The sequence below is a fragment of the Trichosurus vulpecula genome, chromosome 5 (assembly GCF_011100635.1).
Source record: "Trichosurus vulpecula isolate mTriVul1 chromosome 5, mTriVul1.pri, whole genome shotgun sequence".
Classification (NCBI taxonomy): domain Eukaryota; kingdom Metazoa; phylum Chordata; class Mammalia; order Diprotodontia; family Phalangeridae; genus Trichosurus; species Trichosurus vulpecula.
In genome coordinates, this window is record NC_050577.1 from 97,831,377 (window position 1) to 97,846,666 (window position 15,290).

A 15,290-nucleotide genomic window follows, 5' to 3' on the forward strand; every position below is an offset into this window, starting at 1 on the left:
AATTTAATCATTTATTAAGTCTTGGTGGTTTGTGACCTTACATAGTAATTCATCACAGTATCTGAAATATAGAGAAGATCTGGGGAGGGGGTAATTCTCTCTACAATCTTAAACAATAAGCTCAGTTCACAGTCATCTGAAGATGAAATATGTATATAATTCTGGAGCCTCCTCCAACTCCTTGCCTCCACTAAGACTTCTCCCCACCCTTCATCGGAAAGCTAAACTTACTTTTTTTCTTCCCTCTCTATTCATTCTATCATTTTTTAATAACTGGAACAATTAACAATTTTGTTTCATGTAGTTGTCATTTATGATTACTTGAAATATAGCTCTGGTAAACCAGGATTTGATAAAGTCCTTTGGGATTCATTGCCTTTAAGCCCAAATCATTCCTGTTCTCACCAATTGACCCATAATAGGTCCCTTCCCAACCCTCAGTTGCACATTGTTTGGGTTTTGATGGCTCAGAGTGAGTGTAAATAGCAATTGTTTTTGTTTTCACCAGAAACTCTGAGTGTCTTCCCCTCCCAGACTGATTCTTTTGTGAAGTCAAACTAGACCATCTTTTGCCTCCATTCTTACCAAGCCTTTAATCATTGAATGCCTAAGACAAACTGAGACCTGGGAAAGACCTTAACTTACAAAAACCAGGGTCTCCCATTGCATCTGGGGCCATCAGTGGTCCTCACCTATGGCTTGCCACTGGACTTCCAAGACACTGAAGGAGAGTGAGGCTAATGACTTTGCATAGCCCTGATTCACTTAAATCCAATTCACTTGCAAATCAAGAAAGACATCAACCTCGTGATGTCATTGGTTCTCTTCAAGAAGAAAGGACAAATAACAACAAACTTACTAAGAAAGAGTCATTTTGAAACTTATTTTTACTAATGATACAAAATACCACTTCTGCTTTGGGGCTCAAACTACGACTATTTCCAGACAAAGTTATTATACATAAATCTTAAAGAGTTTTTCTTTTTTTTACTAATTATTTACCAGAAAAATCTTAACTCACCGTGCTTTCTACCTCCCCTTAGGTTCTCAGTAGGATAGAGAAGATTGAGGTAGGTACTATGTTTGAGGAGAGAAGTGATAGTAACTTAAGTAATCATGTATTTAAAACTGGAAAGGGAGATAGTTATAGGGGGAAAAGACGTTTTGATACTAGTTGCAGGCTTAGATTTATTAATGTGTTTTTTTTCAACCTAGATATAGTTAACACAGATCCCAGACCATGCTTCACCTTCACATTCCATCCATATATTTATCCTGGCCATGGATGAATAAAAGAATGAATGAATGAATGAATGAAAAAAGTATGTGCTAAATACTTATGATATCCTAAGAACTGCACTAGTCTCTGTCCTCAAGAAGCTAACTTTGTAATGGGAGGAGACAACATATATTGCAGTGTGGTGGCCAAGTGGGGATATTCAGGTTTGGAAGATTACCTCTTGCCATTTACAAGTTGCCACGTGAAATAAGCAGTTTGGGAAGTGTTGCTTTAAGCACATGTCTAGAGGATTCAGCATATTTGTTAGCTCTGAATCCAAGGCACAAAGCTCTTTTAATATGATATAGCAAAAAGAACAGTCAACCTGGTATCATAGGACGTGAGTTCAAATTTCTATTTTGCTATATTTACCGAGTTTGTGATCATGGAAAAGTAATTTAATCTTTCTGGATGTATTTCCCCTGTCTGTAAAATTAAAGGTTTGGACCAGATAACTTTAAGATATCTTCCAACATTATCTCTGTAATATCCAGGTCATCACAAATTCATAAACAGCAATCAAATTTGGACTTAATCATAACATGGAAAATGTTACTGTAAGTGAGGAGTTAAAAATCTCACCTTTTTGTGTATTATGTTTAGTTATTTACTTTTATAAAACATAACCATAGGTATGCAGTAGATTCTTTTTTTTAAAATGAATTTCAAAACAAATAAAATACATTTTGGTTGTTACTTTCTTCCAACTTGGAATTATATGTTTATTTTAATGAATCCTATTCTATGACTCTTTGTCAAATGGGAAATCATTTACAGTATAGGGTTTAGCTAGTCAACACACTACAGATGGGCATCATTAACCAGATATACCATGTTGGCAGATCCCTACTCCTGGATACCTGAACTCTATGATTTTATTATGCTTACAGAAAACATACATGATTTACACAGGGGTCTTTTTGAGTGTGACAGTAAAGAAAGAAAAACATAAAGCTTCAATAGCTCAGCAACTAAAATAGCCAAGCTTAAATATGAAGTATTTGACATAGTGAAAATCTTACTAGCAATAGAAATCTCTAAGAGGTTTGCTTATGTGTATATGAAAAGAGTACCAAGTTTCTAGAATAATCCTCCTGACAGTTTGTGGATACTTAAAAAAATTTAAATGGCTTTCCCATACTGAAGTTTCCTTTAGGAATATACTATCTGAAATTTCAGCACTCACCTGAGCTTCTTGACTTTTCCATCACCTTGCTGGGCCACCAAGTAATTCCTACCAGTCTAGAAACAAATACCCTACAGGAAACTCCTTAGCAACATCACTGCCACACCAAGAACCCATCATAATTCCTGTGATGAGTAAGTCAAGTATTACTGTATTAAATGACACCAGGAGTATGAGGACCTCTCCATCATCTACTACCTTCTATTGAACAACTTGATAGTGAGTCTGCAGGATTTTCTTTTTACTTATGTCAGGTTTTTCATTTCAAACTTTGTACTTCCTTTAATACAGTGCTGTGGGTACCACAGGGTCTCCTTTTAAAAATAGCAGTATGTTCTCCAATTTCAATCACTTAACTTCTCCTGTTTGTAACTTCCTCCTGATGTTTCTGAAATTTAGCACCAGTGGTGACTCATTTGGCCTTCATCTTTTAAGCACAGGTGTGTGCTTTCTAGTGTGGAGTTTTTTGAGAGTGCAAAGCAAATGCAAAAGCATAAGGATAAAGAAATGTGAGACAGAAACGAATAGAATTGTATAGCGAAGTTACAAAATGAATGTTTGTTAAATGAATGGATGAACTGGTGAAGTAATTAATTAATATATTTAACAGTGAGGTATTTACAGAATACCACAGGGGAAACTCCCTATTAACCACAGTAAGATCTCAATTATCTACCTATGGCTTTCCAATAGAGCATCTCATTCTTGGAAAATTTCATGTTCAGATTTTTATGGATATGATCACCTATCTCAATATCTAAGTTCTTTCTTAAGAAGTTACTTCTCTGTCCCAGTGAACATGTCTCATGGTGGGTTAAACACGCTCTGCCCCTATTCCCAATCTGAATACATTAGTGCCTTCCCTCTGTTAATTTAGACAGCTAACAAGTCACTCAACAAGAAATTAGCAAGTGCTTATAATATGCCCAAGAACCGTGCTAAGGGCTGGGGATACCAAAATAATAACTGAGTCTCTGTTTCTGAGGTGCTCACAGTGGAATGGGGGCAAATACCATGTAAACAACAATTTACAAACAAGATATATACAGGATAAACTGAGGATAATCAACAGAGGAGAGGCATTACCTTTAAGTGATCTCAGGAAAGGCTTCTTGCAGAAGGTGGTATGCCTAATTTATCCTTAGGTGCTTAATATACGGTTGGTGACTGAGTGAACCCAGGAAAGTACGGAGCAACAGGTTTAAAGACAGAGACCAATTCTAATATATAGATCAAAATCAGTAACAGCTTACACTTATATGGTGCTTTATGGTTTACAAAGAAATTTATTTTAGGTTATTTAATTTGATGACCACAATTGCTCTGCAATTTCAGTGAAGTTTGGGTTCAGTCAAAGGGCTGCACTTGAGGACCTAGACAGAGGGCCATATATGGCCTTGAGGCCACAGCTTCCCCACCCCTGATCTAGACCAAGGTCTTGTATATAGCTTTCCCCTACACCACAGCCGATGACTCTGCTCAATCTTAAAATGAAGTAGGGAGAAAGGAAAGAGCTGAATATGGAATGAATAAGGATATAGGACAGGCCAGACGTTGTTTGATGTTCTGAGGGCGTTAGGATTTCAGAGAGAGATCTTTCTTTATTTCCATATAGGAATGGCGTCCAAACGCAAATAAAAATTATTATTTGATTAGATACTAATTTGGCTTATCGGCACTACAGTTTTCCTTCATTGATGGAGCTGATTAAATTGGTTATAAGCACACTTCTGCCCAAGTCAAGAGGTTTGATGAAAAATTCTAGGGTATCAGATATTTTCACCAAATGGATGATTTATTCAAAGCAATCTTCAATTTTGGGGTCCAAAGTCAATTGTTTAATAATATGTTAAGACCCTGAATCGCAGAATGAGAGTTGGAATGGACCTTGGAGATCATGTAATCTAGCATCTCATTTTACAGATGAGTTAACTGCAGCCTGGAAAGGTTATGTACCCTGCCCAGTGCCACACAGACTGCAAGACAGTCAGTATTTGAAACCACATCCTCTGTCTCCAAATCCAGCCCTCATTCTACTGCACAAGTAAATCAATGATGAGCTTTTATAACATTATCTTGAGCTGAGCTGGTCCCTTTTAAAGATATGATAGAGGAATTAATCAGTGCCTTCCTCCTGCTTTAGCTCATTTAGATTTGCTAGGATGGAGTAAACTCTATTTCTTCCAATCTACCAATTCCCTTAACCCACCCTAGCTATTTCCAGACGGGCTGTGGTCTCATCTTACTTTCATCAAGCTACCTCAGAGCATATTGCCAAAATCTCCTGATTTTGCTTATAAAATGGAGACTTCTTATTATTAACAGGTCCCTCAGCTTCCTTTGAATCATATTTCAAACTTTAAGCAACATTGATTCTGGATTTCTCTTTTGGCACTTCTGTATGAAAGAGCCCTGGGCTTTTGCATTTTTGGACTATTTGGCTATGCTATTTCCATTGGGAAGGAATGTCTTTGTTTATTTCGAATGGTTGGTCTTGAAATTTCTGTTGATATTCTCCCTCATTTGATTCTAGAGCCAAAGTTCTATTAATAAAAAAGGAAAGCTAATGCCCTATACAACCTGGCTCCAACCTACTTTGCAGACTCATTGGACATCACTTCCCCTTCTACACTCTAAAATCCAGCCATATCGGTATTCTCTCTGTTCCTCACACATGCCATACTTCACACATTTGCACTGATGAGCCCCCAAGCCTGAATACACTTTCTCCCCACCTCTACCACAAGGCCCCCATCTTCCTGTAAGATGAAGCTCGAGTAATCTCTGCATGGAGCTTTTCCTGATCCCCTCAAATACTAGTACTCTTTCTACCAAACTACCTTGGGTTTAAGTGTGTACATATTGATATTAACCTTAATATATGTTGAATGACATTATAGTATGTTTTATGTAATCCTATATGTGCTAGTTTTCTTCCCCCATTAGAATGAAAACTCATGGTACAAAGGTATAATTTTATTTTTTGTACTTATACTCTAAGCACTTAGTATAGGATATAGCACATAGTTCCTACTTATTGACTGCAACCCATGACACACATGTTTCCTATCATATGTGCCCTGTTAACCTGTCTGTAACATCACAGAATATTAACCTTAGATGGGGCCATCTCCATAACTAGTTCAAGCTCACATTCACTGTACGAATTTTTTTCCATGACATCTGGGATAGGTAAAGTGTCAATTTGATAGGATAGTAAATAACTAATATATAAAGGAAAACACAGGTACAGTTTGCCAATAGATTACAAATACTTTAAAATATCTGATTATGATTAAAAAATTTTCCCTTAAGTACTGTCTGTCAAAAGACCAACTGTTTGCCATGCTACTGTTTTTCACTTAGCCTGAGTCTATAAGTAAGACTTTCCTTAATAAACTCCAGCAAAGCTAGGACTACGGGGAAGCTGGCACTTACCTAGTAAAGGTTTGAGGGATATTAAAGAAAGGCATTCAAAACATTCATTACAGGCCATAAGAAAATGGTAGCGATATTGACAATTTCAAAACAAGACCAAATAAAGCTAATGGTAGACATTAAAGATAGAAATTTCCACAGAAAGTTGAACATTATGGTTAAGTTCCAGGTATGACTATGAATGAAGTAAGAGGCCATGAAAATAGAAAAACAGGTAATCAGATAAAGCTCATGCATCACCTTGTGGTCAGGTCACAAGGGGGAGACTCTGGACAGTCATCTCACATTGCAGTGCTTATAAAACTTTGGAAAAAAACCAGTAACACAAATCTAAAGACAGCTGTAGCCTACATGTTGCATCTGTGGTTGAGAGTTAAGAGAAAAATTCTATGAAAAACTTCATAATATCTTCAATATTAATCCAACATATAGTTAAAGTCTCAGTGACTTAAATGAAAATGTGAAAATAGAGGAGGAAAAAAAATAAAGACTAAGAAGAGAGATGTTAAAAGTTTATAGATTGTGCAAATGCATTGCACCTAAGCAACATAAACAATTTCTCCAAGAAGTTAGTGGGGGAGGCAATGGATGTAGCCAACTCTGAATAATATCATAACACACACACACACACACACACACAAATAAACTGATCTTTTTCTAAGAAAGAAGAAAATGTCTTCTAATTAATAGGGGAGTAAATTGGCTGCCAGTGACAGACCACCAAGTTATAAGAGCAGAGAACAAAATCACAGAGATGTGTGAGTCAAAAAGGAGGCAGGCTGGTCATGTAGTTAGGTAGAGGGATAACTGAAAAATAGCCTATGTGCATAACTGATGGTCATAAAATGTTGTTATTACTGTTATTAGAGCTACACAGGACTAAAGGATCTAGACAAAAGCTATACAGGATGAGGAGGCTGAGATAGACTGTGATATGCATTTAACAGTCTCCACATTGAGATGAGCTCCCCAATCCACACATATATTGAGACAATTTCCACATATTAGTAGACCACAGGATACCTATGTCTGTACTTCATAAGAAATAGACTTATGCCCCTTGTCTAAAATACTTGGCAATTGACTCTCCCAGGCCTTAATGGGAAAATTTCTATAAGCTTGGTTTTGTAAGCTTATGCTTTTTCTATCAGAAAAGAAGAAAATAAACAGTTTGGTTTTATCTATTCTTAATCACCCATCTACTATAGGTAAATACTTCTTTAGGTAGGTAAATACTATAGGTAAATACATTCTTTAAAAAAGGCTGAAGGATGTAAACAGAGACAACATGCAGCTCTGACAAGGAAAAGTTTGGAAAGGCAGCAGCAGTCTCTGGCCAGACATCACCTGGGCAAGAGAAGTGGCACAGTCTTTATCATGTTTTCATTGGGGGGTGGGGAGGGATAGCCTTTAAGTTTCAAACATTTGGACATGAATCAAATAAAAGAATCTCTATGGTAGAAATAAATAACTTTTGCTCAAAGCATGAATGCTAAAGGAGGATCGACTGAAATAATCAAGGTTTATATCTGTCTCCAACAATTTGAAAGGATGCCATGTAGAAAAGGAATAGATTAATTCTACTTAGTCCCAGAAAGTGAACAGCAACAAGTTGAAGTTTCAAAAGAGACACATTTAAGTTTACCCCTGTTTGTCTCACCAGCATCCCAGGATATGACCTCTATCACGTACTGGCCATTCTTCTGTGGAATTCCTTCATCAAAGTAGAGTCAACAGACGGACAAATGGGTTTCTAATGTTCAGCTATCCCATTGGATGCTCCTCTTAAGTGACTGACACATCAAAATATATTACAAACTTAACCTGTCTTACCAAACTTATTTCCTACTGATTCTATGAACAGAAAACATTTGTCCTGTTCCTACAACACTTTCATCAAGGATCAGTTTCCAACTGATCACAGAGATATGGAGATATCATTTTGCTCTAGGAATAGTAGTTTTTTTGGATAGTTCTTCAAATTATATGAGATCAAAGAAAAGTATCAAGGAAAATGTTATTTTAGAGTTTGTTTAATGACAAATAACACCAACAGTCATATGTTCCATATTTATTCTCTCCCCACAAAAGATCAACTATAATCTAAAAACTGAAGACTGTATGTTATAGAAGGTTGGTTTATAATAGGGTCATTGAATAGATATGTTGACTACCACAACATAAATAAAAGATTACTAAAAAGAAGTAGAACTCTGAGTAATGAAAAAACCAAAGGGGTTCCCAAGTAACAAGTAATAAAACACATCATATCTACTAGTGTATTCAGAATACTGTATGTATACATATAAAATGTAGTGAGTGTGTTATATATTGTTCATTAATTGTTTTTCTTTATCAAAAGGAAGGTTTCAATGAGGGGAGGAACGGTGTTGAAATGATGGTGGTGATTTAAAACAATGGGTATCAGTGAGATATATTTTTTAAAAAGATATCATAAATGCATGTAAAATACACACAAATCCTGCTTCCCACTTGTTAAACAATATAAAATGCATGCAAATATAGCTATATGTGTATATGTATTTGTGTGTATGTATATATGTGACATAGGTATCTATGTATCAGATACGCATATTTATATACACATGTGTGTATGTAGTATTTTTTTTAACAAAACACTCATTATCTGTATATCCTTTTCGTGTCAACTATAAGCATTCTGGTGTTTTGTGAAACATTGTTGAAATGAAGTAGTTGTTAAGACTGCTTTTTAAAAATTCATAAGCAGAGTTGAAGAACCCGAACATTTGACCCATTTAACTTTGCTTTTCCATATCTGGGTAATGCTTGGTTAAGTCACATGGTCCAAGAGAAGATACTATTTTCATGCATTTTCTTTGTCTCAATTTTAAACTGAAAGAAAAGGGACTGAACATTCACCAGTGCAGAGCAGACCCTGAAATGCTCTAGAGTAGGTCAGTGTCCTGTTGATTTTTCCCAGTTCTGGCTAGCACCTCTGATCACTTTATCTCTTGGGGGCAGTGCTCTCAATCACTTGGCTAACACTTTATCTAAATCAGGTGCTGTGCCCACTCACTGAAAAAGGCACCTTAGCATTCCTTGAACTTACATTCCTTCCCCCCCTTTCCCATCTCATTTTTTAAGGAGAAAATGGTTTAAACAGAGAAGCTGTTGCTGGGCAAATGGAATCCAAGGAGCACACAGAAATGATCAGTTATGGTTTGTGGCCTGATAGGCAGGTCTGGGAATTGAGCTGTCATCCTGAGGAGCAATAGGCTCAGTGAGCTATGAGGCTGCAATATGAGAAAGAGAAATAAGACTAGAAATAGGAAGTTGGATGAAACCCTAAGATGTTCAGAGGAATTTCACTCCCCTAACAGCTTGAGCTTAGCATTTTCCTCCTCCTCACACACCTTCTTCAAATTAGTTCTCCCTTCTGTCCTATTGTTAGCTGCCTGGCCACTGATCTCTTCCTTCTATTTTCTCTCATTCATCTCTCTTTTGAACAACAGCCATTGATAGCCTTCCCTTCGACTTCCCCAGGTCAGGCCATGGGAAGCAATGTAAAGGGAGAAGGAGAAATGAAAAAAGAGAAAGTGAAAAATATTATACCCTCTCCTTCATTAACGCATACTAAACTCATCACTAAAAGTCATTCAAAAATAAATATTTATCAAGAACTGACCACATATAGAGAATTTAAATTTAGTAAGATATTCCTATATATGAATAACCTAAAACAAAAATAAGCACAATCAAAGGAGAGGGACATAGTAATTTTTCTAAATCCCAGTAATGAAAATTGCAACTACACCCCCCCACCACACACATATACATATACACATTTTATACGAACAACAATCTCTTATTTTAAATGCAGACCACATCACCTACAATTTGAGTAGCAAGTAAAGCAAAACTATGGATAAAATGTGAAATAAGATTGTGACGATATTTAGGGTGCAGCACCTGGGATGTCATACAGAAAGCAAACCCTGAATGAGAACACACAGAAGCACTTCTAAGAGTTGCAGACAATAGAATTGATGATGTTTTCAAGTCTGTTCTTCTTCTTTCTTGGGGCTCTTCCAGGCATCAGAATATGTGGGGATTTACCCCCTTGCAGGATGAAAATGACTTTCTAGCAAGCCATTAGAATCGGAAGTCTTTGTTCAAAACAATTGCCCTTGTGCAGGTGGTAAGAAAAAAAGGCCCCTATCCTCAACTCACACTTGGGCATACTAATTTGTAGCATTCAAACAGCTCTGTGTTTAAAGCATATGGTAAACAGACCCAGGGGACCAGTTCCTCACTGCTATGTTTGCTTTTATAGTTCTGCACATGGCAGTTTTATGCAAGAGGAAATAGATTCTCGAAATGGCAACAACAATGACAAGTGAAATAGGATGGGAAGAAATAATATTTCAGGTTCTCATATGTCAACACTGTATAAAGGATTGTATTTCAAAGGTGTCTTTCTTATGATTCATACTCCTAAGAGTCCTTTAAAAGACATGTGAATTAAGAAGACAATCTCAGCATGCAAACTACCCTTGAGCCCTAGAAAATGTGGCCACAGACCAAAAGACTTCGTATAGGCAGATTAACCTAGTGGCTTCTCAGGAAATTCAACTGCATCCAAACACAACTCAGAAAGGAGAGGGAATGTTACCATGAAACCACTGCAGTATGACCACATCATTCTAATATCAATAGGGTTGCTTTGCACTTGACACTGATACATCTGCAGTGCCTTTGGGTTTCATACACTGATAAAGCTGGCAAAGAATTCATGTCTCTTATCTCATGTAGATCTTGTTCTTTCCAAAATTCCTCCCTAGAATAGCCACGAAAGTCTGTAGATGACTTCCTCTCTCTTTTAAAATATATTTCTGGAATACCAATACCAGATAATTAGTCAATTTGTTGTCTCTTATTTTCCCTACATGATTGACTTTCCTTCTTTTCCAGTCTTTACATGTCTTTTAAAATGTCTTTGATACCATTTTCAAGCATACCTCATCACTAGTAAACATATCATACCACCTTAGCCCCATTATGTAGCTTTCCATTGGCATGTAGTTTACTTATAATTTACATTCATCCAATACTATGACTTTGTGTGACTCATAGCCACAAAATTCTAGAGATCTTGGTGTCTTGGAAAACACGGTATCTGTTTATTGTAGCAGTGGAATCACCACAGTTTTACTAGGGAAACACTGGAAGATATGTTGATTTTGCTGTTCTATTTTTACCAAAACCTCTTGGGGACAACCCTTTGATAGCTAGATGCCATGGTTAAGTTCTCCAGAGGCTCATTTCCACAACCACGTCTTAATGCCTTATGAGGTACTACTAATTGTAGCCTTCAGATCATAAAATCATAGACTGAGAGCTAAAAGGGTGGGAAAGACCAACTAGTTCAATACTTTTATCCCACAGATAAAGTGAGGTCCATGGAGGTCTAATGATTTACTCAAGGCCACATGGCTAGTAAATGCTAGAATCAGGTCTAAGATCCTTCCTGAATACTCTTCAGCATTTCTCCTCCAGAATACTGTCTACTTTCTGAGTTTCCATAACAATGATCTCTTTTTGTTCTTTTCCCACCTGTCTAACCCCTCCTCTTAGTCTCTTCTGCTGTCTAATCACTCATATTTCATCCCTATTTGTTGTACCCCGATACTCTCTTCCAGCCTATTTCTCTCTAGGCTATGTTAGTGATCTCATCAACTCTCATAGACTTAATTGGCATCTCTATGCAAATGACTTCTGATCTACATAACCAGCTCTGGTGTCTCTTGAGTTCTAGCTCTGCATTATCAACTCCCTATGGAATATTTTGATTTGGACGTAGGTAACTCAGACTCAACATATCCAAAACAAGAACACATTATCTTTTCCCTTAAACCTGAAATTTCTTATTTTTACAACATCTATAACATCGATCTCATCTCTACTCATGTGGTCTCCAAGTTCAAACCCTTATTTCCTTTAATGTCATGTCAAATATCACCTTCTACGCAAAATCTTTCTGTTGCTAGTGCCTCCTCCTGCCTCAAAAAACTTGTCTTGTATTTCTATTTATATACATTTATGTATATAAATTGTATATAAATGTATATAAATTGTATATAAATTATGTATATAAATGTATATAAATTGCAGAGGTGGTTTCATTTTTTTCTTTGTACCATCAACACTTACTACAATGCCTGGCACATGGCAGTATCTTCACAAATGCTTACTGCTTTATCTTGGCCTTACAGGATTATAAATTCAGAGCTGGAAGGGACCTTAAAAGTTATCTAGTGCAAGCCCTTCATTTTAGGGAGGAGAAATATGAATACCAGGGAAGGGAAATTATTTGCTCACCATCTTCTCAGTAAGGCTTTGAAAGCAACTTTTTACTTAGGAACTCTGATGAATGCAATGATCATAAACAATTTCACAGGACTCATAATGAAACATGCTACCCCTTCCTGGCGGAGAGGACATAGACTCACGGTACAGACTGACAACATACATAAGTGTTTGTATGTATATGTTTATGTGTATCTGCATATGTAGTATGTATACATGTATATATGTAAGTATATTTTGACAGAGCTGATGTGAGAATTTGTTTTGCTTGACTATGTATATTTGTTACAAGGTTTTGGTTTTCTTTCCTTTTCGTTGAAAGGGAAAGCAGTGGATGTTTGTTAATTAAAATTTTTAAACTTAAATTTGAAAAAAAGGAAGCAGTATTCTATTATGAAATGTAGGTATCCTTAGCTGCTACGTCTCTCCATTTGACAAGGAAATGGTGTTTTCTGGCTGAAGCATGTTTCTGGGTATTTTAAGCATCTTTATTGTAGCAACTTTTACATGGGTTAGACTTCTTTGAGAAACAAATAACTAGAGTCAATGTCTTAACTTTTTGTCCATTTCTCATTTTTCAAATTTTGAATTCTTCTTTAAATAGGTCAGGCCATATCATCTGTCATCACAATGTCTTATTTTTACTTTTATCCCTTCCCTCCATATCTCATTTGAGAAAGGACACTGGATTTGCAATCCAGGTTCTGCTATGTACCACCTGTAGCATGTGTGAACTTGGACAACTACTTAACCCTACTGGTCTTCAGCATTTTAATCATTCAAAAGAAAGCAGTGCATTAGTTAATCTCTGAGCTTCCTTCTGGCTTTAAATATTAAGAATCACAGGAACAGAGATTTAGAGCTTAGAAGGGATCTTTGATATCATGTAAGCCACCCTGTTTTTTTTTTTTTCTTTTTTTCATGGACAGTGAAACTAAATGTCCAAATTCTTAAACTGACTTGCCTACAGCCATACAGGTAATGACAATGATTTAAACCTTGGTTCTCTGAATCCAAAGCCAACACTTTTTACCATACCATTTCCATGACTTAATTTATTATTTACTGTAAACTTTGCTTAACATGTTCATTGAGAGGAAATTATTTAATAAGTGCTATAACAGTAATGCAGAATTTTTTCTTTGTGAAGATAGAGTCATTTCTTGCCCCTTATAGTTCCAGAACCTTCTGCCTCTTCTTTAAGAATGTGATAATGTGGCTTCTAAGTAGTCAACAGAGTTTTCACTGAGACCACTCTCAACAATGATGTTGTAAAAGAAGGAAATAAATGTTGAATTAGCTTGAAATAGTTTATAAAATTTATCAGACTTTTTTTCATCTTCTGCAATGGATATGAATGTCATTACATATTTTGTCTAACCATTGATACCGATATCACAACTATGGTATTAGCCTAAAATTTTTAAATACTTAAAATAGATCTCCATAATAAATAAGGGTAATACCTTATATATGAGTAAAGTAGATATTTAAAAGAATTCAGAAGTAGGATTATAGATCTAGAGACGCAAAGTCATTGAGTTTAACACCCTCACTTTATAGATGAGGAAACTGAGGGCCAGGGAGATTAAACAACTTGCCCAGTAAGTGTTTGGGACAGGATTCAAAATCATAATTTCTTGATTATAATCCCATCAATTAATACATCATACTTACCTGGCCTAGATTAAATTACATAGCTTAGGATACTAAGATGCTAAAATGGAAGTGAGCTTAAAACAGAGGAAATTGTCAAAAATGAAATACAGATGAAGAAAAGAAGGAAATATCTAAAGAAACTGATGTAGCTTCACAAGAAATATCATTAACAAGCTTGGATTTTGAAAGGACATGTACAAAAGAAGTAAAGGCAGTTAATTATAGATGATTACAGAAAACATGACAATGTCCTATAAAAACAGGAAGATAATGAAGGATGATGGAGAGGAGTTGCAGCTACTTTGTTCCCATTTCCTTTCTTTTGTCTTTTCTAAGAAGAAAAAATGTTTAGACCAGTATTTTACTTTTGGTGTCTTTTCTAAATGAATGACCTAAAGATTAGAAAGGGTGAAATAAATGTGGTTAAAAGGCACTAAAACTCAAATGAGAAGTTGGTAAGGGAGCTCCTACCGTGCTCAATAAGTTTAGGTAACCTAGCCCGGACAAAGTAGACCTCAAGACATGGAAAAAATAAGATGTGATTGCTGAATAGTTATCAGGAACCTTTGGGGCACTTCAATACCACAAGACAAGAGGTGGGCAAATATTTCAAGCATATAAAAGAACAGTGCATAGGCCAGTGTTCTGACCACTGAGTAAAATTCTAGAGCAATCTATTAAAGGGAAAGTTTGTGAGCCCTAAAAAGGGTATGGAATGAACACCATGAGCTCAAATGAATTAACTGGGAAAAAGCCATTACAACTAACCTTATTTCATTTTTTGAGAAAGAAATTAGAAGAGTGGATGGCACAGAAATAGTATAATTATACTTTGGCAAGGTATTTGGCAGTCTTTCATGATAACCTCATAGAAAAAGAAGAGATGATGTTTAGTATAAAAAGGTACAGGTAAGTTGGTTTAGAAAGGATTAACCAAACAGACCTAAGGAAAATTGATTCACTGTCATCCTGCAAAGGAGTTCTTTAATGAAATGGCACCTGCTGTATCGTAAGATAATACATTAGTAGGGTTCTGTTCAACAATTGCATGCCTTGAAGATGGAAGGAAATGGTCATTTATTGGTTGATGGGATCAGGATCCAAATAATTATGACAGGTCAGAATTGTGGGCTTGATCCAGTGAAAAGTTTAAATTTCTGCATATGAGTTAAAAATTCAAATGCATAAGTAAAAAAAATGGAGATATATCTATAGGACAGTTCATATCCAAGACCTAGGAGTTTCAGCAAATAATAGAATCAGTTTGAGTCAGAAGTATGATATGGCAGTTTAAAATGCTAACATAACCCCAATCTATATTAATAGAAGCAGTGTCTAAAGCAAGATGTATAATGGTCCTTAGTCAAATCAGACCATACC